Source organism: Podarcis liolepis (assembly GCF_965112155.1).
Source record: "Podarcis liolepis genome assembly, chromosome: 5".
Taxonomy (NCBI): Eukaryota; Metazoa; Chordata; class Lepidosauria; order Squamata; family Lacertidae; genus Podarcis; species Podarcis liolepis.
The window spans coordinates 99,043,168-99,062,559 of NC_139556.1; the positions used below are offsets into that span (position 1 = coordinate 99,043,168).

Here is a 19,392-nt window from a genome sequence, read left to right on the forward strand (position 1 = left end):
AATAATAAATTATTCTTATTCTTATTATTTATCTCAAAACAGAATTGCTTTTTGTGACGGCTGGCAAGAGGAGGCCCAGGGGCTGTCTCCACGTTGGAAGACAGGACTTGGAGCAGAGGCTTTGGCTTGAGGGGTCGGATCCGTCACCACTCTTGCCGTCCTGGCAGCACCCCAAATCTACCCCCCCTCCACCCCCACCTCTTATAACCTGTTCATTTAGTGGGGCTTTTTCTCCAGAGCAACATCAACATTGCCAGTGATGTGGTGCAGAATTATTTTGCCTATGCAATCAAATCCTCGCCAGGTGGCAGTGTTGCTTCCTTTATGGACGCAAGAAAATGCCCAGAGGAATCTGAGCAGGAGTAAGAAGGAAAGAACAAGACATGAAAACCAGGCAGGAGAACCTGCTCACAGGAGAGAAGCACACAAGAGAGTGCCTGCAAGCTCCTCGGGGCAGGGACCTGTCCTTGTGGTTTAACACTTCTCTGCAAAATCCTGTCCACATTCAATGCTGCGCTCGCCCAGTCACAGCGGGGAAAGGATGCAGTCAAGCTGTAGTCTGAGGGAGAAAGTTAGGGGTCTGCCCCGCTCCCCCTGCAATGCTAATAACAATTAATTCCACACCAGGTTCCCAATTGCACCTGGAGTGACCAAATGTCCACAGGACTGTGGCAGCCAAACTGCTTGAGTGTAAAATTTAACACCCACCGAAACCTAGCACTGCCCATTGATTCCTTTTGCCAAATGCCCGTGTGTGGTTTATGAGAGAATGGCAGGCAGAAATACAATGGTCAAAGGACCCCCCCTCTCCCCCATTTATGGCACTCCTGGCCCAGCCCCCTCCTGCTGCCCCCCTTTCCCACTCTAGCCTAGTTTATCCTTTTCAAGGTACTTCACAGTCAATTGAATTGAAGTTAGGGACCCAACCTGTGGCCCCAAAGTTGCTCCCTGCCCTGATCAGATCACAGACATTCCCAGGGTTTGCAGTGCAGTTTGGGTGCGCAAAAAGTGTGCAAGGTAATCCATATTTTTACATTTATACAGAATGCATGTTTGACAGAGATGCGCATGGAAAGATACGTATATTTTGGGGGGGCGGGAGCGTGTGTGCGAAAAAGTGCACAATTTGAACGTGAGCCTTTCCACGCATTCTTTCACAAAGCCCGCAGAAAATGGATCGGAAGAGATCTGTGACTGAGCGTGAGTGGAAACAAGGCGAGGCAGACTTAAGCTGATCTGTTCATCCCTACTTGAGGTCACCGTTGTCCCTGTTTCATAGATGAAAAATCTGAGGTCAGAATGGCAGCAACTTCTCCCTAGGGGAGCTGGGAGAGCCGAATGCAGTAGCCCTTGACCCAAGCGCAGCTCCTGAGCTGCTGTGGAGTTCTCTAGTTCTCCCTTCCCCTTCCAGGGGCCAGAGGTGAACAGGGTTCGAGGAAGAAAAGACGGGTGAGGCTGAGATACGTCTTCCCAAGGTGACCCCAGGGCTGAACCCTGCACCCTAGAAACACCACCAAGCAGCACGGATAGAGCAGACCTTTCCTGGCCTGGCCTGGTCTCTGGTTATCCTCCTGTTCTTATCAGGGATTTGTGTCTGCCAGACCACCTCCTCAGCAATCCCTTTGGTGCAGAAGTGTGTCCAGATATGAACAAAACTTTGCCGGTTAGGAAGAAAGCGGCCATATCGCTGGGCCTGGAGCCTGGAGCCTTCCTACTAGACAATCAAGGAGTGCATCAGGCGGGCTGATTCCTACCCACAAGGAGCTCACAGTGGCACAGTCCTTCAAATGCAAAAGACTTAATATGGGGGCGAGTGTAGAGGGAGAATGTACCACTACACTGGTTGGGAGGGGGAGTTTATTTATTTATATTCACCATTGCACTAATGCCACCTTAAAGAAGGCTGATTGCCGAAGAATGGATGCTTTTGAATTCTGGTGCTGGAGGAGACTCTTGAGAGTCCCATGGACTGCAAGAAGACCAAACTTATCCATTCTGAAGGAAATGAGCCCTGAGTGCTCACTGGAAGGACGGATCCTGAAGCTGAGGCTCCAAGACTTTGACCACCTCATGAGAAGAGAAGACTCCCTGGAAAAGACCCTCATGTTGGGAAAGATGGAGGGCACAAGGAGAAGGGGACGACAGAGGACGAGATGGTGGGACAGTGTTCTCGACATGAGTCTGACCAAACTGCGGGAGGCAGTGGAAGACAGGAGTGCCTGGCGTGCTCTGGTCTAGGGGGTCACGAAGAGTCAGTCGGACACGACTAAACGATGAAACAACAATATGCTACCTTTTCCTCCAAGGAGCTCACGGCAGCACCTGTGGTTTGCCCACCCCTGTCATTTACTTCCTCACAGCAACTCTGTGAGGTAGGCTAGGCTGAGAGGCACTGACCGGCCCCAAGGTCACCCAGCGAGCCTCATGGCCAAGTGGGGATTCAAACCCTGATCTCCCAGGTCCCAGTCCGACACTCTAACCACTCTGCCGCACCGGCTTAAGTGTGCTATACTTAACTCTTACGTTAAGAGTTGCATTTCAGGGAGGCCAGGAAGAACATGCAGCTGTCAGAATCGAGAGCAGAGCTTCTACTGGGCATGCAGAGTTCTACAGATCTGGAAATACAGAGAAATAAGACACTGGTTTCTAGCCGCCCGGGTTCCCAAGGAAGGACGGGGTGGGAGGGATCTGGGGCTTCTCTCAGCGTTTGGGGGGCTCCAGAAGCAGCCCTGATAAGCAGGAACGTTTGAGGCACACGGCGGGGCGCTGGGAATTTTGCAACTCCCTTAGCAGCAGCAGAGAGAGAGAGAGAGATTAAGTCAGGAAATGCTGTTTTGCGGTTCGGAAAAAGAAATGGATCATAAGGCAAAGCTGGAGCTGGAGCCCGGCTGGCAGCGAGGGGAGGCTGAGACGGATCCTGGCTCAGCTGTTAACAGGAGCAGAGGGCCGGAGCACTCCTGCCTGCCTGCCGTCCGCTCCAAAGGCAGGAGGGTTCTTTTCTTTCTTTTCTTTTCCTGAACACAGCCGAGCTTGGCCGGAGGACGCCTGGCAGGCCGAAGTGAGAAGAAAAATATTTCATGGCACAGGGAAGCAAGAAAACAAAACCAAACCCCAAAAGAATCCCAGAGACAGAGACAGAGAGACTAGGACTCTTTGAAATCGCACTGAATGAATCCCATGTGAGAGGCGGACTCCCAGGCCATTGCTCAGGTTTCCTCCGGTGCGACTGAGCCAGCCTTGGCTCCCGGCTCTGTGGCAGATCCCACAAAGTGGTGAGACCTGAACTTTTGCCCTTCGGGGCATCCAGGCAAAGTTTCCATCGCAGCTGCCCAGAGGAGCACATCAAACAGGTGCTCCGTTTTGCCACAAGGGGACAGAGAGAGCTGCGCTCCCCGCCCCCTCCACCCGACAGAAGGACAAAGGCGTCCAGGAGACTCTCGCAATGTGGTGTCCCCCAGTGAAGACAGTTTGACATTTTACAGGTTATTTCTGGCTTTTCAGCTGGTTGACGTAGGATTGTATTTTCCTTGGTTCGGGGGCCTGCTCCGTTGCCTTAGAGGAAGCTCGGAGCTCTGGTGGGCGGGAGCACGGCGTTTCAAATAAATAAAATAAACAGGGCAGCAGCGGTCTTCAGTCGCAGTTGTTTTCCACATTCACAAAAATGGGGATTAATTAATTAATCCGGAAGAATGACGGCGTCCCCAGGCGGAGCATGCTCAGTGATTAACACGAGGAAATGACTTCATCTGCGGGCATGCGCCAGGGTGGAAGGAAATACATTTCTCCTTTTCTACCATGGAGGAAGGAGGGCTAAAGAGTGCTTTGGGTGGAACTTGCCCAAGATTTGCTCCCAGAGCCAGCATCCCCAAGTAACTTTGCCCAGACACGCTCAGGCACAGAGACGGCCAAATTCTGTACTCTTGGAAGGCGCTCTGTGCTCCAGGCAGTGGCTCGGTAGCCAGAAAGTGCGCTTGGCCATACAAAGCGACCCCCTGGGGAGAGGTCAAGCCCCTTAATAAAGCCAAGGCCATGCGGCAGGGAGCGCTTTTCACAAATACGGAGCGCAGGGGCTCAGTCAGAACATTACGCACTCCTATGCCAGTGCCACATAATGCTCATTCCACACTCTCAAGGAATCAATCTTTCAGCGTGCTCTGGATGTTCCTGCCCATTAAGATGAGGCAAGCCGAACCTTCGCTGGTCTGCTTCTGACGCCTGCTATAAACCTTTTCTGTTTAGGCTAAGCCTACCCAGCCATGTAATTTTATTACGTGTATTTGTTTTTAAAACTGCTTGATTTTAGCCATATTTTGATAAGTTTCTTAAGTCTAATGTTATTTTTAAAAAATCTGTTTTTAGCGCTGTTTTTTAAAATAAACAGTTAATACTATTTTACGTAAGCGGCATATGCGTGTGTGTGTGTGTGTATGCAAAGTATACAAAACTTGGTTATTAAATAAAAAAGCACAAATAGATATATTTCTTATCTTACATTCTGAAGGACATCAGAGGAGCGAGGGAACGAAAGAGGGACAGAGGCCAGTGCTGCCCACGGCACCCCAGGGTGCCAAGGCTGAAAACCACTGCCCTATGCTATTTAACATCTACATGAAACCGCTGAGTGGGGTCATCCAGAGTTTTCGGACTGTGGTGTCAGCAATATGGCAATGACACTCAGATCTGCAGGTGAGGCAATGGAAGTGCTATACCACTGTCTTGCCTCAGTAATGGACTGGATGAGAGCCAACAAACTGAAGCTCAATCCAGATAAGACGGAAGCAATGTTAGTGGATGCTTCCCTAGAACCAGGCAGCAGCCTTCATTATACACCTTCAGGCGCCAGGCAAAAACGTTCCTCTTTAATCAGGCCTTTGGCTGATGGACATCTGATGCCCTTCCAAATGTGCTGGGGGGGGGGGCGGGTTATTGGGTTGTCTTTGTTCCTCTTTATAATGTATTTTGTGTTTTTTATATATTGTAATTTGATGTTGTGAAGCGCCCCGAGATCTACAGGTATGCAAATTTAATAAACAATACAGTGGTGCCCCGCAAGACGAATGCCTCGAAAGACGGAAAACTCGCTAGACGAAAGAGTTTTCCGTATTGGAGGTGCTTCACAAATCTCCTATGGGCTTGCTTTGCAAGACGACAATGTCTTGCAAGTTCCTGCTGGTTCCCCCCCCCCTTTTTCTAAGCCGCTAAGCCGCTTATCAGCTGATCCGATCAGCAGATAAGCCGCTAAAAGCCGCTAATAGCGCTAAGCCGCTTATCAGCTGATCCGATCAGCAGATAAGCTGCTAAAAGCCTCTAAAAGCCTCTAATAGCGCTAATCCGCTAATCCTTCAATGGGCTTGCTTCGCAAGACGAAAAAAACCGCTAGACAAAGAGAATCACAGAACGGATTCTTTTCGTCTTGCGAGGCACCACTGTATTTAGCTTTAGCATTTTTGTAAGCCGCTTTTAATTTATTGATAAAGAAAAATGGGGTAGGAACAAACAAAGCTTTGCTGCAGGCATAGGATGCCTCTCGCTGCCAGATCTGGAAAGATGATGATGTTGATGATGATGATGATTAAAATTTGTATACCGCTCTAAAGCTGCAGGTCTCAGGGCAGTTATGGGCATTCCCAGATTGGGGGATGAGTGTCAGCATTTGCTTAGCAAAGAGGCTGCTTATCTCTTTGGCTCTTTACAACAATCTGGCTTTTGAAAAACAAAATCACGCCCGGCTTTGCTGCGTCGCCAGCAGCTTTCCATTAAAACGCCCCTACCGCATGGTCCATGCCTGGCTGGTCCAGCCCTGCTGCCAAAAGGCCATTTGTCTCTTTGCGCCGCCAGGGATGAACATAGTGGAGCTGGAGAAGGGAGGACAGGAAGGGAGCAACTTTCCCAAGATTGCTCCCTGAGCTCTCACCTCGAGCCGTTTGCCGCCAGAGCTTGATGAGGAAGGTATTTTGGGATGAGCTCTGATGGTTTCCCTTGCTAATGAACTCCTACGCAGGAGCGTAATGCCCTCCTCTGTCAGCGAGAGCCGCTTCCCAGCAAAGGATGCCTAGAGCAAGCAAGACTCGGGTGACAGAGCTGTCCCCCCCACTCCGGGAAGAAAGCGAAGGTGGATGCAGAAAAATCCAGACAGGGCTATGCAAAAACCAGTGGGTGTCATTGGGAGCACCACAGACCTTATCCTAGACAGCTAAATATCCTGTCTGGGCCAAAATGTTCGCCGCTCGTTACCCTCAAAATGGCACAGAGAACACAAGGGTTACTTAGAGGAGAACAGCCTCTGTTTCTGCTGACGTGGCACACTTTTTACGCAGAGGGTCCAACTCGGCCCCTCAGTGCAGGAAGGAGGCACAAAAATCTCCCTGCCTCCTTCTGTTGCCACAGGAACGCAAACCCAACCAGCGGACTATGATGAATTATTCAAATCCTTTATTAGCCAGTGCCTTTCTAGTGCTCAAAGGCCACCCAACGAAGAAAAAAGCAGAGAACAAAACGGAACAGCTTGCAAAACTAGAAATAGTCCCCGTTTGCTTCTGTTTTAAAAAGACCAGGTGGAAGGGGCATGTTTTGCAACCTCTCCTGTGCCAACCAGGGAAGGGCGGTAAGGAGGGTGGAATCACAGATCCTCATAGGAAGCTACCTTGCTCCCTGTGCCAATCTAGCTCACGGGTGCTTATGTCAACCTGGGGCTCTTCTCGGACTCCAGCTACCACCGCCCCTGACCATCGACCATGCTGGTTGAGACTGGTGGGAGTTGGAGCACAACTGCCTCTGGGGGGCACAAGGGTGGGGAATGCTGCTCTACACTGACTGGTAGCAGCTCCCTTGGGCTTTGGGCAGGAGCTTATCCCAGCCTAACCTGGAGATGCCGGGAACCTTCTGTGCGCAAGGGCGTGCGCCTGCCACTGAGCCATGATCTCTGGCGCAGCCATAAAAAATGGATGGAAAAGGCTTGCTCTGTGCCACGACAATCCTCACTTTGGGCAGACCTGGAGCTCTGAACCATGTTTGATCAGAGCTGGGGTGGCAGGGCAGTGTCAGAGAGGGGCGCTTTCTGGGGTATGCGGTACCCAGGTTGCGCTAAGGGTTTTGTGTAGGTTGGTTGGCAACCATCTGTCTTGGGAGTGTGCCTTTGGGGGTAAAGGCAAGCTGTTCGAAGGTTGCAGTGCCTGCTGTGGCTGTAGAGGCCGATACAGGAGAGACATGTTTTGTTGCGGCTGGGGCAGATGAAGGCATCTTTTCTCTGTGCTCCTTGCAGCAAATTAGTTCAATAGCCACAGGAGATTTAATGCAAGGGACTTGGGGCCGTATCCAGTGTAGCGCTATGGGAACATTTGGTCAACACAAGGTTTTCTGCTTACGCAATGGAATGTCCTCCTCCCCACTTGTTTTAGTGGTTCTTGGGACCCTCTAGAGCAGATTTGGGGATGGCACAAGGCGCGAGGGCAGTCCTGTTGCAAACTGACATGCTTGCACTGACGGGATGCATTAGCCAAATACAGCCCATAACAATCAGCAGGTGGTGGTGGAGAAGAAGAGGCAAAATATGGAAAGCGAAGGCTGCTGGCAGACTGCAGTGCGCAGCCCAGCGAAGCGCTGAGACCTATTAGGCGAAAGCACAGAGTAGGAAGGTTAAGAATGCCATTTGATCTTTATGATAGTAGCTCCATTAAGGCACACTTCCTTAAATGCATATGGGGTCAAAGGCACCCGTGCGGAGGGTGTGGGAGGGGAGACACCTACTCGAGAGCCACTTCTACATTTCAATCAACCTGACTGCTGCCTGAGCTGTGGGCAAGCATCCTCATTACAATTTCAACAGAGCCTTTGCCCAGCCTCTTCTAACATCTTCCTGCACCTTCTCCTCCCTCTGAACACCCCTCTTTCGGCTGCCTGCTTTCCTCCTTTCCTACTCGCAGGTCTCTCTGCATCTCCATCGGTTAGCCTTCCCTCTCTGTGGCCCCAAACAGGCATACTATTCTCCTGCAACCACCATCCCCTTCAGATCCCCTTTTCAGTCTTCTCTTCGGCAGCCCGTTCCCCTCTTTCCCTCCCCCAGTCTCTGTTCTTGTCTCCCTGCCTCAATCCCTACTTGCTGAATTTGGAGGCAAAAAGCACACAAGGATTTCCCTCTCCCAGCAATTCAGGCACAGAGGGAATTTCAGGCACCGGAGGGACAGACAGCATGGCTGGCTGGCAAAACTGGTGCCGAGTCTATCAAAAACATCTAAATCCAGGGAAAGGAGAAGCAATGCAGAGACGGTGCCATAGACAACCTCTCACCATCACGTTTGCCATATGCAGGTATTAGAATTCCACCAGGGGCTGCAAATTTTATGTTTGTATATGGTTGCAAGCAGGTGTGATATATTTTTTACGATACAGCGGTATATAAATGTAAATAAATAGCCAGACACCAGGAGACGGGGGGAAATGGGCCTTAGGAGTGCCTTTATTTTGCACCACAGCTTTCTCCATGAAAACTCGCTCCTTAAAGCTTCCTTGGAGCAAACAGAAATCTGCTGAAAACTCGAATTGGCGTTTGCTGACTGAGCGCTGAAGAGTGAGTATTTGCAGGGAAAGTTCGGGCGCAAGGAAACCCACCGACAACACCACTCGGTCAGAGAGCTTTTAAAAGCGGACCTGTGCCTGGAACAAGCAGGGCTAAAGTAAGTGTGGAAAGGGCCAAACATATGTTAAAGGAGCAGGTGTAAAAATAGCCTGGACTTTCCCTCGCAACCTTTGGCACTGCAGCTGTTTTCATATGACAAGTTGTTGCTAGAGCCATTCGTTTCCCCCTGTACAATTGTCACGGACCCATCTTTTTCCACCCAGCCTCTTCTCCCATACGCATGGGCTTCGTCAGCGCAACACTGAGCAGATAATGTTATCAGCAATGCAGGCAACACATTAATATCAACACAACACCCAGCAAATGCAAACAGAGAATCCATTAGGGCCGATGGCTGGAATATCTCGTCCCCAGCCCCGTTCAGAACCTCTCTGCTGAAATGTCATGGCACTCGGGAGACGCCTGGAGCCGATTCCCAAAAGATTGAGAGCAGCTACCGAGCCGAGGTTTGCTTGAGATGCAAAATGGCTCACTGGAAAGCTGTGCTGTGATCCCAAAAGATTAAAAGGGATTGTCAGGGGGAAGGGACTGTTGACAGAGGCACAAAACGAGGTTCATGCAGAAGAAGAAGAAAAAGATCAGCTTGAAACGGTGTCCAGGGCCCTTTGAGAACACAAGCTCGGGATTAGGCTCTAATCTGATACGGATTAGTGCCCTCAGTGCCCTCGGAGAGAAAGACACGCAAAACAGCTGGTTCAAAATGGGCAGGCAGGAGGCAGGGGGAGGCGCTGGAAGCGAGCTGTGTACACACTGTGTCTGCACTAGCAAGGCCCAGCCAACTTCAGCAAGAGAAACTGTTTTGCATCTTGCAGTCAACTCTTGCATGTCGAAAGCCTGGCTCCGAGAAGTCCTCGCTTAGCCAGCGGGCAAAGCCGCTCCAAAACTGTGAACAAGCGGCGAAGGGGACGGTACCAAATCTCGAGCGCAACCTGCCAACAGAACCTGCGGTGTGAGCGTGAGTGTGTGAAAGCTCTGCACAAAAAAACAGAGCGAGGGGTGGGGGCGATTGCACACGCGCACCACAACCCCCATGCTTGCTGGGCCACCATCGCCACATCCCCCAGGCTCTCCTAAAGGAGCCAGGAGGGTCACTGTGCATGCAGCCCCCACCCCAGCATGGCAGCTCCTCTAGTCACAAGCTTCAGCGGCTGCCATAGGATATTGTGGCTATAGTGGCTGTGCCGAATTCTCACTTCGCTGCTGAGGAAAATGGGGCACGTGGATGATTTGTGCCGAAGCACCCTGGGACCCAGGCTCACTTGATACATTTCCCCTTTCCAAAGATGTTCAGAGCGCACTCTTTACAACCCCGCAAAAACCAGCTGCTTCATGTTTCAAGCTCACGCCCTTTTGATAGGGGAGGGGACGCTTTTTTGGTACAAGGCAGCAGATTTACCGAGGATGGTGAATGAGTGCAATGGTGCTGTGTGATCTAAGAAAGAATCATTTAAAATATGGGGTGGGTAGGGCGACGAAGGGCAAATGCACATGGAGAGAGACTTCCTAGCATTATAGAGCACCTTGTGAGTGTTCAGGTTATTCCAGTCGGCTCTGCAACCCCTCTGCATGGGAGGCCAGGACTGTAACCAGACTGCAGATGGGCCACTGAAGCTAAGAGCTTGTGCCTTAATGGAAGAGGCGAGATATGTTGGAGACTGATGGACGGCAGGAAACGAAAGGGTCCGAAAACAGCCTTAGGCATACAAGGTGCTGGAATCAGGCGTCCTGGGGGACGTGCGGGGAGTGTTGGTGGAACATCACTGGCTGACCAAAGACAGGCTTTTCCTTCCGTATCTTTGAGGAGGAATCCAAGTTGGGAGTGATCTGGGGAGCTCACAGAGTTCCCAGCCTTGCCAAGCACAGGATCTGCAATGCAGATTAAAACAACAGCATCCGCGACAGGTGGCCTCGCAGCCTCAGAAGAGCAGCCATCACCTGCCGAGGGAGCGTATTCCTCTGCTAGAGAGTTGCTCCTAACATTTAGGTGAAATCTGCTTCCCCGCAAATTCCACCTGTTGGGTGCTCTCCAAGCGATGGAACTCTCCCTCCCATGCGCCCCCGAAATCTGTCCTGGGTTTTTCACAACCTTCTGCAGCAGATTTGAGGAGGGAGGAGGGTGCTGGGGGAAATCCAACAGATTAGAGCCCATTCCCACACTCCTATTCAAAAAGGCCCCTGGACACCATTTTGTGTTTACAATCTTCTCTTCTCTTCTCTTCTCTTCTCTTCTCTTCTCTTCTCTTCTCTTCTCTTCTCTTCTCTTCTCTTCTCCTCTCCTTCTGCCTTCCACCATGCCAGACCTTTGCTCCATCTAGCTCAATATTGTCTACCCTGACCACCAGCAGCTCTCCAGAGCTCTAGGTTTCTCAATCCAACCTTGAAACCAGGTTTCTCAGTCCAACCTTTCCCATGAAAACCATGTGCTTTTCCATTGAGCTACAGGCCTTCCTGTCTGTATCACCCCTCCTTACGTTCAAAACTTCCTCTGGGTTGCATTCCCAGGCCGCCGTGTTTTGCACGCTTCAGACTGCAGTTGTCAACTGGAGCCTGAAGGGGGAAACGTGAGCAGGCTGGTTAGGCAAACAAGTAGCATGCAGTTCCCCTGGCTCTTGGTTTGCTGATTCTGGGAGGGAGCAATGAAAAAATGTTGACTTTGAATTGCTGATGTTTTTATTGTGAAATCACTTTGATATATTTTATGGGAAATGACTCATAAATGGAAATAAATGAATGAATTCTGAAGCCCAACCCCTAGAATAGCAAGAATGTAGAATCACCTGGGTGGGGCGAGATCACAGGAGGCAAGAAGGGGTTAAGAGAGGAGGAGGGCCATTTGGCAAGGGTGAAGGGGGTGGAAGTGGAGTTGGTTTATTTGTACAGTGACTGCGCAGGATTTCTGGACAAACTCGACTTTACGGGGCATGCAGAAAAGAGGCCAAGCTTTCATCAGGTCCAAAGATGCCAAGACGCTGCATGCTCAGCCCGGCCAACCTTTTGAGTAAAGGCTGAAGAAGGAGCCTCCCCTTCTTCTTCAAGGATTCAGGTCCTCCCCTTAAGGCAAGCTGACAGGCTGCCAATATGGTTTGTTTGTTGAGCGTGCAATCAATCAGAAATCTCTTGCGAACTCAACACACACAGCGTCAAATCAGCAAAGAAGCAACACTGCGGTTGAACTTAGAGATTTCATACAAGGCTTGTAAGATAAGTGAAATCTTAAGAGCACTGCTTTTTCGTATCTCAACAACAGCTCCAGGGCTGAACAACTCAGCTTATTTACCTGACTAGGGATGTCTACATGCCATGATTTTGCAGACCACACAGTAAGGTGAGGGTGGCACTTAGCTGCACAAGAACCTGAAGTTTAACCATTAGATGTTTCCAGGGCCAAAACCCAAGGCTATCTGAACCCAACAGGCTGTGCAAGCAGCTGTCAGCTGCAGAATTCCAGGGCTACCAGGCTAATTTGAAATATCTTCTAAGGAAAATAGAAATCCTCCCTTTGTAGCCCCAAGTTTTCCAAATGGCAGCCATTCACCTCCCCTCAAATGGGACAAAAGTTTCCTTGCACTTGTACGAAGCAGGGGAAAGGATGTGTTGTTGGGAAAACCACTGTTTACGTTGCCTAACGTAAGTCACCTCGAGACCCTTGGTGTAAGGCAATGAATAGATTGCAACGATCGCCGGAAGTCTGGATGCAACTCAGCTTGCTGAGAGAGATTTGCTTGGGATTAAAAGCAGACAGGCTCATCACTGCTCAGCCAGTTCATGCCAGAGCAGCAGGGCTCGCTTGCACTGTCTAAAACAAGGCCCTGCCATCCAAGCCCTGCTCTCCAACTTGTTCCCGGAACCTCAGGGCTGTGCCTGGGCTGCTGTAGCCTCTACAGAGCGAGGTGCAGCTTCCAGGGAACACTCCTTGCCTTGGCCTGATTAAGAAAAACGGCAGCTCTCCTCATCTGAAGCAGCGCAAAGTGTCGGCCTTTGCAGTAAAATTTTAATAACCGCCCAGCATAATCAGTTTTGCTGATCTTGCCTTTTCACAGTCAAAACTTGACACTCGGCGCTTGGAAGGCTTTGAGTGTCTTTGGTTTGGCTGCTTCTCTCCCAACGTCTGCAACGTGGGGCAGAAGGTGGGGGGAGCCGCTACCCAAGGCTGGTTCCACTAAGGTCAGTGGGTCAGATGCTATCAGTATGGGGCACCAGGGCTCCACAGAAGGATGCTTCTCTCGTCAGGCCGGTTGGGACCCGGTCTTTTGCACAGCAGCTGCCTATACTGGCTCGGTATTTTAACCAAGGTGCCCATCACAAACCCCAAGACAGCTCCCTGGTGGTCAGTCACTGCCAACTCGGATCCCATCAGTGTGCATGTGAAATTGGGGGCCACTGTACCCCTGAATCCAAGTCCTGGGGCCAGAAAACAGTGAAGATCTACTGTCTCCATGCCTCGCTTGTGGGCTTCCTAGAAGCGTCAGCCTGGAAACAAGACACTAGACCTTAATCTAGTGCCAGTGTGGTGTAGTGGTTAAGAGCGGTAGACTCGTAATCTGGGGAACCGGGTTCGCCGGGTCCTCTCCTCCTCCTCCTGCAGCTGCTGGCTGACCTTGGGCCAGTCACACTTCTTTGAAGTCTCTCAGCCCCACTCACCTCACAGAGTGTTTGTTGTGGGGGGAGGAAGGGAAAGGAGAATGTTAGCCGCTTTGAGACTCCTTCGGGTAGTGATAAAGCGGGATATCAAATCCAAACTCTTCTTAATCTGACCCAACAGCGTGCCTCTCATTTTCTTAGAGAGCAGGTGCTCCCGCCAGCGTTTAATCACCAGCTTCCAATACTTTGAATCCTCAGGTAATGGGGTGGCCCGTCCTGCCTCTTGCAGGCTCTTTTGCTTCAGGCTGCATGCTGTTTCCATGTTGGGGGTCACTGGGAAAAGGGATCGAAAGCAGAACTGCCAATATACAAATCTATTGTGTGGCTGCACTTGGAATACCATGTGCCATTGTGCTCACCATATATATATATATATATATATATATATATATATATATATATAGAGTATTTTTATGAACTTTTTGGTTCCTTTTTTATTTTTTTCACTTTATTTTAGTTATTATTTTTTTTAAAGATTTTGTAGTGCAGTAAAAAGGTTCAGAAAATGGTAACCAAAATGACACAGGCTTCGGGCTTTTTAGCTTAGAAATGGGTGGGTGGGTCATGACAGAGACGTGGGATAGACAGAGGTTTTTCTCTATCACTCAAAAATTCTAGAGCCTGGGACCACACTGGAAGATTTAGGAATCATTTCAGATGAAAGAAAGTACTTCTTCATACAGCACATACTAAACTAAAGAATTTGCTCCCAACAAGATGAAGCAACTCATCTTGCAGAAGAGGGGTTTGCATGGGGTTAAGACACATAGTTAGGGACCTCCGGATTCCCAGACTATCCCTGTACCTTTAACCCCTAAGCTGACTTCCCTATCCGCAAATGCTATATTCTAGGCTCCACTCTCTAATCATCTCTGTCCCAAATATCTCTTTTTCTCTAAACTAAAAGGCCATATAGCTAGCATTCCAAATATACCTGCTGTCTCATTGCATCACTCAGACTTAGTGCTTTGGAAACATGCTGGAATTATTCCTAAGAGAAACGACTTTGCTCTATTCTGATGCGGCAGAGGCTTTCTCTAGGTTTGATATCCTGCCCCACCTGCCTCTGAGCACTCTGGCAATCTGTGAAGGGAACATAAGCCCCCCTGCCCCAAACCAACAGTAAAGCTTGAGCTGGAGGGGATGAGCCCCTTCTCTTGCAAAGCAATCCAGGTCTACTCAATTAGCAAAATTCATAGGGGCTGTAGGATTATGAGCTTTCTGGTAATTGAAAGCAACAGAAGCAACACCTCCCACAGACAAAGCACAAAATCCAAGCACTAAGGAAACGGCTGGAAGTGCTGACATGAAACTCAGGTTGCAGTGAGGGCTGCAGGGTTTGCATGGAGAGAAAGGAGAAAGGAGGGAGGGAGGAAGCTCCACGCTTCCTAGACTTTCTCTGACCTAACCTGTGTATCTTTTCTCAGATGCTACACCCTTGACCTCGCTTCCTGCTTTCCCCTCCTTCTTTGCTCCACCTTGCAGACGTATTTCCTCTGTGTCTCTCCTGCAAAAGTCAAAGAGCAAGCATGGCTGTCTGCACATCCACCTTAGCTACCTACAATTAGCATCTTTACCGTGTACTGCCTATAAGAAGTTCGGCTTTTTTATTTTCCAAACTCAAAAACCTCAGTGTGATTACATGAAGGGTAAAGTCCTCTAATATAGGCTGGAAGTTCAAGGTATTCATTTAAACTCCAAAGGCCATCAGAAACACCAACCCTAATAATGGATTTCTAAATCTCTGACAAGGCTGTACAGTAAAAAGTTTTGGGCATCATTAGCAGCCTGGAAACCAAGCCTTAAGAGGAGGAGGGAGCTGGGTTGAGAGAGTTGGGTATCTTTAGCCTGGATAAGAGGAGACTGAGAGGAGATACGATAGCTATCTTCAAATACCTGAATGGCTGTCACATGGAAGGTGGAGCAAACTTGTTTTCTGCTGCTCTAGAGGGTAGGACCTGGACCAATGGATTCAAATGACAAGAAAGGGGAGTCCCAGAGGGTTGGACCCAAGCATTAGGAAGACGTTTCTGATGGCAAGAGCTGTTCGAATCTGGAACAGGCTCCCTTGGAAAGTGGTGGACTCTCCTTCACTGGAAGTTTTTGAACGGAGGTTGGATGGCCATCTGCCATGTCCAATCTAGTTGAGATTTCTGCATTGCAGGGGGTTGGACTAGATGACTCACTGGGTCCCTTCCAATGCTACAATTCTACGATTCATCAAAGCACGAACCTGGGCCTAGAGCATCAGAGGCGGCTGGAGGAAACAGGGCCATAAGCGTTTTGCAACTTGCAAAACCCAGCACGTGCCGGAAACGCAGGCACAAACAAAGCCGCAACCTGCAAGGGCTGAGCCTGCTGTTCCTCTAGAGCACATTTTCAAAACGACACTCCATCATAACGCTAAACCCGCTTTGCTCGCTGCACACCCAGATGCCAGATGCCTAATGAATACGGGCCGCAGCATGTGGCTCCCAGCGTGCCACTTCCTTGACCCCCTTCTGCAGCACGAGGCCCCGTTCTGTTGCCTGCGAAGCTGCTCCTCCTCCGAGCGAGCGGCGGGAGCGGGAGATGAGTAATTACGATCTGCCGTTATTAAATGTTTCCTCGCTGGCCAATTTAGCAGCTAATCTTTGTGAAATGTGGGGCTGGTCCCTCAGCAGCGGCATTTGCATGGCACAGCCGAGCCCGGCTATTAAACCAGGATCTGCAACAATGGCGATGCTGCCGTGCCCCATTTGCAGCCTCTCCCCCGGTGCTGCTATAATGAGGCCTACATACACACAGAGAGAAGGGGGGGCACAGCAGCACCCTGCCCACAACAGCAAACTTGGGACAGGGAAGCCTCACCCACATTGCATCTCTGGCCAGGTCTCTGTTCTGCCTGTGTGTAACAGGAAGAAGAAGAAGAAGAAGAGTTTGGATTTGATATCCCGCTTTATCACTACCCGAAGGAGTCTCAAAGTGGCTCACAATCTCCTTTCCCTTCCTCCCCCACAACAAACACTCTGTGAGGTGAGTGGGGCTGAGAGACTTCAGAGAAGTGTGACTGGCCCAAGGACACCCAGCAGCTGCATGTGGAGGAACGGAGACGCGAACCCAGTTCCCCAGATTGCAAGACTACCGCTCTTAACCACTACACCACACTGGCTCAGAAGGCCCTGGAGGAAGACATCTCAGAAGGCCCTGGAGTTGTGTGGCCTTGAACCAGGGGTTGTGGCAGCCAGGAGTTACTCAGTGCACCATCACTGCTCAGCCAGGCACTGCTTTTGGGTGCAACCACTAAAAATGGGACTGCATCTCACCAGGTGACACAAAGGCTCAGTGGCGTCTTATCTGGTACGACTGGGAAACTGTGTCCCTCTCGCTGTTGCTAGCTTGTGGCTTCCATCAGTCCCAATCAACATGGTGGCCCATGGCCAAGGGTGATGGAACCTGTAACCCAACCATCTCAGGATGGCCAAAGGTTCTCCATTCTCAGTCTATAGGGACCAACAGAGTCGGTCCTTAAGCTGCTGGGAAACTCCTGGCTTTTCCTGGGAGGGCCACTGACCCTCCCATTCCTGCTCTTGCTGACTGTGGCAAGCCTCCTCGATCTCAGCAACTCCGTTTCTTGAGTGAATGGACAAGCTACAGACTCCTGGGAACCTGCTAGTTTGCTCACCTTCCAGGCTTCCCTGCCCCCACCCCAAGCTCACCTCTCCTGTATTATATATGCATTTATTATTCCCATTTATAGACCGCTTGAGGTGGTTTCTATATACAATAAGTACAATAAAACGGCATGAAATGATTCACATAATATAACATTTCAAACAACGCAGCATACATACACCCAATTCATTCAAGCTCACTCACCATCCATTTGATATAAACGTTCACTACTTCAAACATTACATCTATCAAATACCCATACATAAACCACTCACACTCAACAATATTACAACCCAAGCAGACATAAATAAGATACCACTCCTAATATCCAAAGGAGTAATGGACTCATGGCCCCAAACTGGAGCGTCTAATGCTCCTCATCCATCTCTCATCTGAAAGGGGCCCAAACCATAGCAGAGCAGGATCTCACCCTGGAAGGTACACAACTCCTTCCACCCACTGCAGCATCATAACAAACCTGGTACTGCACAACCTCAACACCTGATGAAGGAACAAGCAGACACAAATACCAACCCACACTGAAAAGGTAAAGGGAGCCCTGACCGTTAAGTCCAGTCGTGGACGACTCTGGGGTTGCGGTGCTAATCTCGCTTTACTGGCCAAGGGAGCCGGCGTTTGTCCGCAGACAGCTTCCAGGTCATGTGGCCAGCATGACTAAGCCGCTTCTGGCGAACCAGAGCAGCGCACAGAAACGCCGTTTACCTTCCCGCTGGAGCAGTACCTATTTATCTACTTGCACTTTGTGCTTTCGAACTGCTAGGTTGGCAGGACCTCACACTTAAGGTGGTTGTAAAGATCACCATAAATTCCAATTGTTGCAGCCAACCAGATGAGGGGCTCTCCTTTTCCACCCGTGATTGGGCCTGCTCATGCTCCAATTGTTTGCATTAAAGATCTTCTTCTCAACTCTACCCCACCGGGGTCTCCAGATGACCCCCACCAAACAACCCTCTCCCTCTTTTTCTGCCTACTGTGGCAGAGTTTGGCCAGAGTTGGAGGGCACTCCTCCGTGCCAGTTGCCACTTGACTCCCCCTGCCCCAAGGCAGAAGCTGATCGGCAACACTTGGAGAAGTGCCGGAAGCGGCGCCCCATCGGCAGGGCCAGAAGGCAGCAATTCCCATTTCGCCTCAGGTGGCAGAATGGGAGGGCCTCCCCTGTCGGTACCCAATGCATACAGACTTAAAGGTAAAGGTAAAGGTACCCCTGCCCGTATGGGCCAGTCGTGTCCGACTCTAGGGTTGTGCGCTCATCTCACTTAAGAGGCCGGGAGCCAGCGCTGTCTGAAGACACTTCCGGGTCACGTGGCCAGCGTGACGAAGCTGCTCTGGCGAGCCAGCACCAATGCAGCACACGGAAACGCCAATGCATACAGACTTACATAGCAACAAAGAACATGAGAGGCTGCCTTATACAGAGCCAAGCTATTGGTCCATCTTCTTCACTATTGCCTACACTGACTGGCTGAGGCTCTCCAGGATGCCAGGCAGGTGTCTCTCCCAATGTTACCTGGAGATGCCACTGGGAATAGAACCTGGGACCTCCTGCTTGTAAGGCAGAGACTCAGCCAGCCAGCTATGGCCCTTACAAAAGAGGAGAGCTGAGAAAAGGCCAGCTTTCATCTCGGCCTTTAGAGGACTTGGATTGAGTTCCGTCCGTGTTTTGGCAGCTCCCTCACCTGTTTGCAACATTCCGTAGGTTATTGATGTCCGCTCTCTTCCTTTTTCTTCCCCACCTGCCACCCAAGATGATTAACTGGTGCATCTGAGCAGGCGAGGAACCATCTGGGCTGTTGGAGGGGAGGCAGGAGGAGAACAAACACCAGTATTTTTTTGTAATAAACACAACTAACAGGTGAGGGAGTTGTCAGAACACTGACGGAGCTAGATCTAAAGAGAGGAGCTGCAAGAAGCAAAGAGCCCAAAGCTTTCTTTCTCTCCAGAGTTGGGCTTCTGGTGCCCCCAGGCAATCCTGGCGCAAAGGGATGGCTGAGTGGAGTTCATCAGTCATCTCAGCAACAAAGCCCCTTGTTCTCTCCGCAAAAAGGGCCGCGGTCCAGAGGTGTGTGTTATGTCAAAGTCTAAGTTGTTCCTTTACAGTCGTGGGGGCGGGGCGGGGGGGAGGGAAGAGCCAAAAGGAGCCTGTGGTTTCTTGGCTCCCAGCTGGCTCTCAGGGGAGGCTTCCTCCATTGTCTGAAAGGTGAAGCGGACCATTCTGCAGAGGGGGCTGCCAGCTCATTTGGAGCAGTGCAGAGAATATGGGGACGCCTCTGGGACCGATGACAAAGAGCCAAGTCAGGTCATAAGAACATCACAGGAGCCTGGCATACTGGATCAGGCCACCGGCTCACAGTGACCAACCAACCAGAGTCACTGCCAAAGTATTCCTTGAAGGGGACCTGCACAGGACTGCCCAAACCAAGTTCCTGTGTGCCCCTTGGCAA

General features: G+C 50.4%; 1 protein-coding gene and 1 long non-coding RNA gene across 6 annotated transcripts in view; one reads left to right on the plus strand and one right to left on the minus strand.

The window, feature by feature from the left end:
- Positions 1–19,392, minus strand: part of DIS3L2 (DIS3 like 3'-5' exoribonuclease 2) — a 196,215-nt gene that overhangs the window by 14,342 nt on the left and 162,481 nt on the right. The gene's annotated exons all lie outside the window — the stretch shown is intronic.
- On the plus strand, positions 416–12,078 carry LOC310707526. The gene is made up of 3 exons (XR_014526543.1): positions 416–5,041; positions 5,437–5,997; positions 6,043–12,078. It is a non-coding gene; the product is annotated as an uncharacterized lncRNA (long non-coding RNA).